At 46.4% G+C, this 7,264-nt stretch overlaps 1 protein-coding gene across 1 annotated transcript in view; it reads right to left on the bottom strand.

The window, feature by feature from the left end:
- The window catches only part of LOC106810356 (N-alpha-acetyltransferase 25, NatB auxiliary subunit-like), a gene marked incomplete at its 5' end in the record, with an annotated part of 43,191 nt that overhangs the window by 1,617 nt on the left and 34,310 nt on the right, over positions 1 to 7,264 (bottom strand).

Below are 7,264 nucleotides of genomic sequence, written 5' to 3'. Positions count from 1 at the left end.
TTTTTTTAAAGCGCAATCTGTGACAAGTAGTTTTAGCATTTTATTGTCATCATATATACCTTAGATTCATATATAAAGTAAAAATAGTTGTTTTACACCTAATTCAATGAGACCAATCCCTTCCCTATAAATTTCTTGCTAATAGTACTTGTTGAGCTGGTGAAATTAAAGATGTTATTCAGCCTTCAACCCATGGTAGAGTACATTAGTAGACAATGACATGTGAATTTTAGATTAAATTTAACATTTTTATCGAATATTTGGAATAGGGTCAGTCAGCTAGATAACCAGTAATGAAGATTTGCTTTTTATGTTAGGTCAAAATGTAAAATTCCAGGACATTAGACATAAAATAAGGACTTGGACCTATTTCCAAGGACTTTCAATGATATTGGAAGGACTTTCTTAAGGGCTGTGGGGACCCAGCAAGGTCGTAACTATATTTACACATGGATATCCCTGTGAAAGTGCATTGCATGATAATCATGATAACTTCCGTCGAACACAGAATCAAGACAAGACAGAAAGAATTTTAACTTGTTTTAAAAAGGTTTTTTCCCGAGGAGAAAGCTCACTGAGAGGCCAGTCGTGCTTATGATCAGGTACTTTTATGCCAAGGGAATCCACCCGAAACCACGCCCAAGCTAACCAGTAAACCCGGTGCGGTTAGGTGCACACATGTTTGGCACAACTTCAAATGCGTCATCAAGAGTCCATAATAAAGATTAATATCATATTATTAGAGATATATTATTATCATCTCTATGATTGACACTTGATGTTATCTGCCAGCGCTTGGCAGAGAATTATCACTACACGTTAGGAATGATTAACTCGGGAAGCTGGATGTCTGATGTAGAGGCAAGAGGGCAAGAAGAGGTGGCTGGAATAGGCACGTTAACATGTTAGATAAAGAGATAGGCTACATTATTGTATCAAGGCATATGGTTCCCACCAAAAGTGTGAATTATTTTTTCAAATACTTTTCAAGGACATGTTTTTTCAAGGACAATCTGTGACAAGTAGTCTAGTTTAGCTTTTTAGAGTCATTATATATGCATTAGATTCATATATAAAGTAAAAATAGTTGTTTTACGCGAGTGCCGACGGCCGATTAAACAGCTGCTATAGCTCGCCGATTACCGACGTACACAATAGTCGTTTCATATTATCATTCACGTTGATTCATGTGACGGTCCTGTAACAATATGTAACGCTTTGATGTAACATGTTTCACTCAAAACTATGTATCACACAATATGTACTGTATCACTCAGGTATTTTATTATTTTAACTGTTCAACACTATTGCATTTATCAAATTTTTTCTCCGTCTTCAGTCTCCGTCTTCAGTACATGTATAGTTGTAGTTGAATTACATGCAATAAAGATTTAATAATAATTACCGGTAAGTTGCCGGTTCTTCATGATGACCTTTCATCTGCTGTGTCAGGGAGTAACATTAACAGCGAATCACTTATTCTTTACTCCCCTCTCGCGGATGGTATCGCCCACGACCAGTCAAGCATGGAAAATCTTTTGCAGGTAAATGGCCGTATTTCAGCCGAAACTTTTTCATGCCCCGAGGCACAAAATTTTAATTTACGCCTATAATACACGCGCACGCGTGCGTGCGACCATACCCGCGTGCGCGCGTCCGTTAGTGTGTGTGTATATTGTGCTTATGTGACTGTATAAACGCATATTATAGCCGTATAATCATATTTTGTGCTTTGGGGGGTGAAAAAGTTGAGGTTGAAATACGGCCATTTACCTGCAAAAGTTTTTCCACGCTTGACTGGTCGTGGGCGATACCATCCGTGAGAGGGGGATCACATATTCCCGAGAGAATATAACCTGATAGGATATAGATTAAAGTACCATACACATGATCAGATATAGATAGAATACTAGATATTGAATGAAAAGATATTATTAATATTTTCTTGGTTTTTAGTGATGGTTGATTCTATATGGTACACTAGGTATAGCTATAGCTAGGTAAGAGAGTGATGAGAAAGTTGAGAGAGAAGAAGAGAGTTCTGGTGAGAGAGTGAGCAGACACACACACCCACTCAGCGCGAGTACATGACGGCTTTAATACATACCGTCTATCGAGAGAGAGAGAAAAGAAAGCGACGAGAGATAGCAAGATATACGAGAGAGAGAATGTTGTGAGGGACAAGAATATAAACAGAGAGAAGCGAAAGAGGGAGGCGGGCCGATTTGGTCGTAGGTGATTAACCGATCTCCCGCTGCTAATCGTTTGTTTCGCAGGTGGCTGGGAGGTTTGTGCGCTTCGCAGCGAGCGCCTACAACTACGCGTACAGTGGCCGTCTTCAACGCCGCTGAGAAAGCGTCGTTCTACAGACCTGACTGATGGAGACGCAGCAAGTCACCACCGCGTATCGGCAGAGAAGTCTTCTTCGGCTTCAGACATAGACGCCTTGTGAGGCATGTGATCTGCCGGGAAGGAGACGGCGGAGGGAAGGGAGAGAGGAGGATTGAGGAGGCAGGAGGAGGGAGAGGTGAGGTGGGGGGTAAGAGAGCGAGGAGGAAGAGAATGAGGAAGGGATGAGAGTGGAGGGGGGGAGGGAGGGAGGAGGAAGGAGGAGGATAAGGAGGGAGGAGACGGGAGGAAAGAGAGAAGAGGACAGGAGAGGGATGAGTGGAGTGGAGGTGAGGAGGGAGGGAAAGAGGTGGAGAGGAGGGGAGGGAGAGGAGGGAGGGGGGGAGGAAGAGGTGGAGGCAGTGAGATGGAGGGGGGAGGGAGACTGAAGTGAGAGCATGGAGAAGGTGGGTTTTAAAACGTGGCTGTGTTTGTTAGAGCGAAGACCTAAGGTGGGGGTCGGCAGGGACCTGGGGGTGAGCTAGGGGGAAAGGGCCAATTCAGGATGAGCTCGGGTGTAAAGAAGGAGGTCAAGAAAACCAGCTGGAATGAGGGAATTTGATGGGAAGGTAGTTGCAAGAGCTGTCCAAAGTGTGGTGTGTCGTGGGGCAGGGGGGTGCCGTGCGTGGCGTGTGTGTGAGTAGTCAATGTGGGTGAGATGAGACTGATGGAAAGGATAGTGCATAGAGAGAGAAGAGAGAATGATCAGAATAATAAGAGACGAAGCAGAATACTTAGAAGGACATAAAACACAGGGGACATCCCGTACATTGTCAGCGATTGCGTTTTTTTTTTCAGACAAGAACAAAGTGGGAAAATCCTACGTGACAACAGAGATCGTAGATCGCTGATGCTGGTGGCTGCGATCCCGCGCCGAAACACAGGCTGACTCGAGGAGCCAACCGCCAGCCAATGCGTTTCCGAGCAGAGTACGTTCAATACGGTCATAGGCAGCGGTACACCTCATCGAATTCGTCGGAGGATAATTAACAAGGATCACTTCGGTACTTATCTCTCTTTCGGTATCTAGCCTCACGTTCTAGGTTAGTCACATCTGCTCCTGTCTTGGTTATCCAGCCTCTCTTCTGTTATTCACCTGCTCTTCAAGTTATGTCACACGTCTCTTCTGGTTATGCCACCTCTCTTTTCTGGGTTATCCACCATATCTTTCTGGTATAACTTCCCAGCTCTCTTTCTGGTTATGCCATACCTCCTTTCTGTTATTCAGCCCTCTCACCTTTCCAGGCCTCATCCGGCCGCGCCGAACGGGGGCGCGCCGGCCGCGCCCCCCCCGCTCTCTTTCTAGTTATCACCTATCTTTCTGCTTATCTCACCTCTCTTTCAGGTTATCCACGCTACTCATTCTAGTTATCCAGGTCTCTTTCTGTCGTTCGCGCGCGCGCGTATTACCTGCGTGTATATATCGCACGTCTATTTAACGGCGCAGCAGCTTAAGCCGAAAGAAATAGCTCCCGCGTGTACTAAAAGACACACACGTCGATTCAATTCAAAGTCTCCTATCCTCGTTAACAGTTCTTGAGAACAACACATAACACTGTCACTGAGTCATCGGTTTATAAGATACAAACGGTTGATATGTACGCATAACTGTATCAGAACGTAGATAATAGGGAAGTTCGTCTATTATCTACTTTGATGATATGGAACGCCGGAGTAGGAATTTAAACCGTTTACGGTTGGAATTACGGCGAAACAGAATATAGATACCGCGCCGCCGCGGCACTCCCGAAATATAGTATGTTAAACCGCGTTAACGAAGGATGTTTGCTTATTAGTTATAATTTAGAAAAACATCATCGGCAATTAATGCAGGCACGGTGGCGTTTTCTTTTTGCCTCCAGTACCGGAAATGGGCTGAAACTCAGGAATGTGCATGCGGCGGCAATTTTCGAGCCTCTACGCATATGTGCCGTGACAGTCAGTGCCTGATAGTCCTCACAGATGGGCTAGCACCGCAGTGCTGTCAAGTGTAACGGAAGAAAAACATCCAGAAGCTTCTGGAATTCACTGTATCGGTCAGTTGGAGCAACTCCTGAAAGATCTGAGCGATCGAAGCACACTTGCGAGAGAAAGGTCCGATCAAGAAGTTTGAGATCGTGTATCACGCCAGACTCGCTAGCTGTGATAGCTTAGCAAATCATAAAACAGTGAATTTACTGATCCTGTGGTTGCGTTTTTGTTACTACATTTGTTGATCTTGTGTACGAAGGCTAAAAATTGAGTTCCGGGAACGCGGCGCTTTTGCTGTTGCGTGGCGGCAGGTGGTTTGAGGAGGGCGTTAAAAAGAGTGGTTGAAGTTACTGGTGGGTAGTGGCGGTAATGTATAGACCGAAGGTTTCAATGATAGTTGGAGGGTGTATGGCATGAGGACATCGGGGGGCACCAGGCAGGGGTCGCATTCAGTGGACACGCAGGCAGTGACCAGTGGGCCATTATCGGAGTGACGGGAACAGGGCACAGCATTGGACCTTGGATATGCTTACTTAAGCTCGGTTCAACGCGTTACCAGCCAGCAGCAAGGAAATGGAATAGCTCAGTCACTGCCCCGAATCCGCCGATGAGATCCAAAGATCTATCGAGGATTAGCTACTTTCTTTAAAGGGCTGGCCTTCCCTCGAGGAGTTCTGGTCAGCGAACCATAACTAAAGTCAAGGCAGAAAAGCATGCAATATTTAGACATTGTGCGCGGTTGTAGACGTTGCCTGATAATGATGGGTGAATTAGCGTTATAGTGGGTGGAAGGGCGTCTTAAGCTCTGCTTCATTGATAGGAGTGATGAAACACTGTACGAAAATGGGCATAAGCGAATTCAGCATAGCAGCAGGACTGTAGCTGATAACAGTGGGACTGGCCGGCGCGGCGCCGGATGAGTACGAGACGGCGTGTCGGGACATACAATTTTGCGAGGAATACGGAATAAATCTGTGCGAACAGATTAAAATTCGTATCCGGGTCCAACTGTACTTGCCTCTCTACCTAACTATGCTTGGCCTTGGACCAGTTACTACTCGACTTACATAGCATAGAGCACTGCTACTTTGCTGTAACTACGCCATCTTACAGTAGGCAGGCAGAGCTATCTGCTACGTTGCTGTATACTACGTCTAACTGTAGCAGCGCATAGCACAGAGCTACCTGGGCGTACTGTTGCTGTAATACTACCTTATCATAGCACAGCAGCTTAACTGTCACTTTGCTGCTTACTCAGCTACTTACATAAACACAAGAAGCCTACTTTGCTGTACACTACCTACACCTAGCGCTACTTACTGCCACTTGCGAGGACATGCACAGAATCTCCCGTCATGTTGACATCGTGCTTGGCAAGGGGCAGCAGGATCGACGGACGAAACCGCTGGCGCGGGCCGCCCGGGCGATTCGGCTCAGCAGCTGGAGCAGGCACTGGCCAGACGATCGGGATATATCGGGGAGCGTGTGCAGCGAGGGATTCGCCCGCCCGCCGCATCCGCAGCTCGCACCACAGCAGAAACGGACACCGAGCAGGGTCAAGACGCCTGCGGCGCTCACACAGATCTGGCCTCGCGGACGAGGTAGCGTGGCGCGCACTGCAAGAGGCCGGCGCCGGGGGGGGTGGGGTGGGGGGGTGATACGATAGAAAACCAAACAGAGAAGGAACTGAATCGGAACTAGAAGCAGATCGACGATACCGGACCACAGAAACATACGGAACGTGCCGCCTCGGAGACGTTTAGGTGTTCATAGCCGCTAGAAATTGAAAAAGAGAGGCAACGTGTACATGCGAAAATGCGATCAGACCGCGTGGCAGGTTTGGCTGGTGGGAGGATGCGAGCGTGGTAAATGGGCTGGGGTGTTTAGACCGGTTTGAGCTTTCAACCATTTTCGGCTTAGCGGTTGCTTCTATTCCAATTAGCGATGAACCCGCCTAAAGCTCTATCTGAGGGCGGCCCGACGTTCGCGGCTTGTTCTGGTCCGGATTCTGTCATCGTTCTAGTTCCGTCCAGTTGTCTTTCTCTGTTTTGTTCCTCTCTGGTCTGATGTGTTAGAGGGGTACTACTTCTGTAATCTGCTAAGTGAGGGCTACTACACGAAGCCTCAGGTTGCTCAAAAAGTTGTTTTGACAACGAGGCCCGAGGCTACACAGGTGAGAGAACGATCACTGTGTCTTGTCTTGTTTCTTAGTATGAACATGTCTCAGTATCTAATACTCAGTTCGTTAATCCTAACATCGTCGTTCGTTTGGTTAACAGCTCGTCGTTGTTCTTCTAATAGGCTCTCTCGGCATTCGTTATCGCTAACAGTGCGCTGTTTGTTAACGATCTCGTCAGTGTTGTTTAGTATTATTGCTCGATAGCTTGTTTAATAGTTTGTTTAACAACGCTGCATCGTTGTGCTCTAATTGTTCTCTGGCGTTTGTTTATGGTTGCCAGGACGCTCTCCACAGTTGCCTCCTCCATCGAAAATCTGCGAAGAACTACTCCATGCACGAGAAGCCCCAGAGTTTTGGGAAGAAGAGTAAAAAGATAGAAAGAGGCAGCATTGCACGGTAACGTACACTGCCGAGGCGTGCTCGCACTAAAATGATCTGAATAATTTTATAGATTCGGATCTCTAATAGGTTCACATGAAAATAAAGTTTTTTAAATCTCATTAACATCAGACCTGAGGAAGTCTATCCGGAGAGCATGAGCGAAGCATTTCGTCAGTGGTATAGTATATATACACGTATTTTTGGATCTAACTGAGATAAGCTAAGTTTTCAGCCAGCTGCCTCTCACTATGTGGGTTCCACTACGAAATGCGATAAACGGAAAAACAGTGATTAACCGCAATTAATAAGCGCAAAACACAGCGGAGAGACCACGGACCATAAGGA

This window comes from Priapulus caudatus, unplaced genomic scaffold, assembly GCF_000485595.1.
Source record: "Priapulus caudatus unplaced genomic scaffold, Priapulus_caudatus-5.0.1 Scaffold435, whole genome shotgun sequence".
Classification (NCBI taxonomy): domain Eukaryota; kingdom Metazoa; phylum Priapulida; class Priapulimorpha; order Priapulimorphida; family Priapulidae; genus Priapulus; species Priapulus caudatus.
This window is presented reverse-complemented; position numbering and strand designations above follow the sequence as displayed.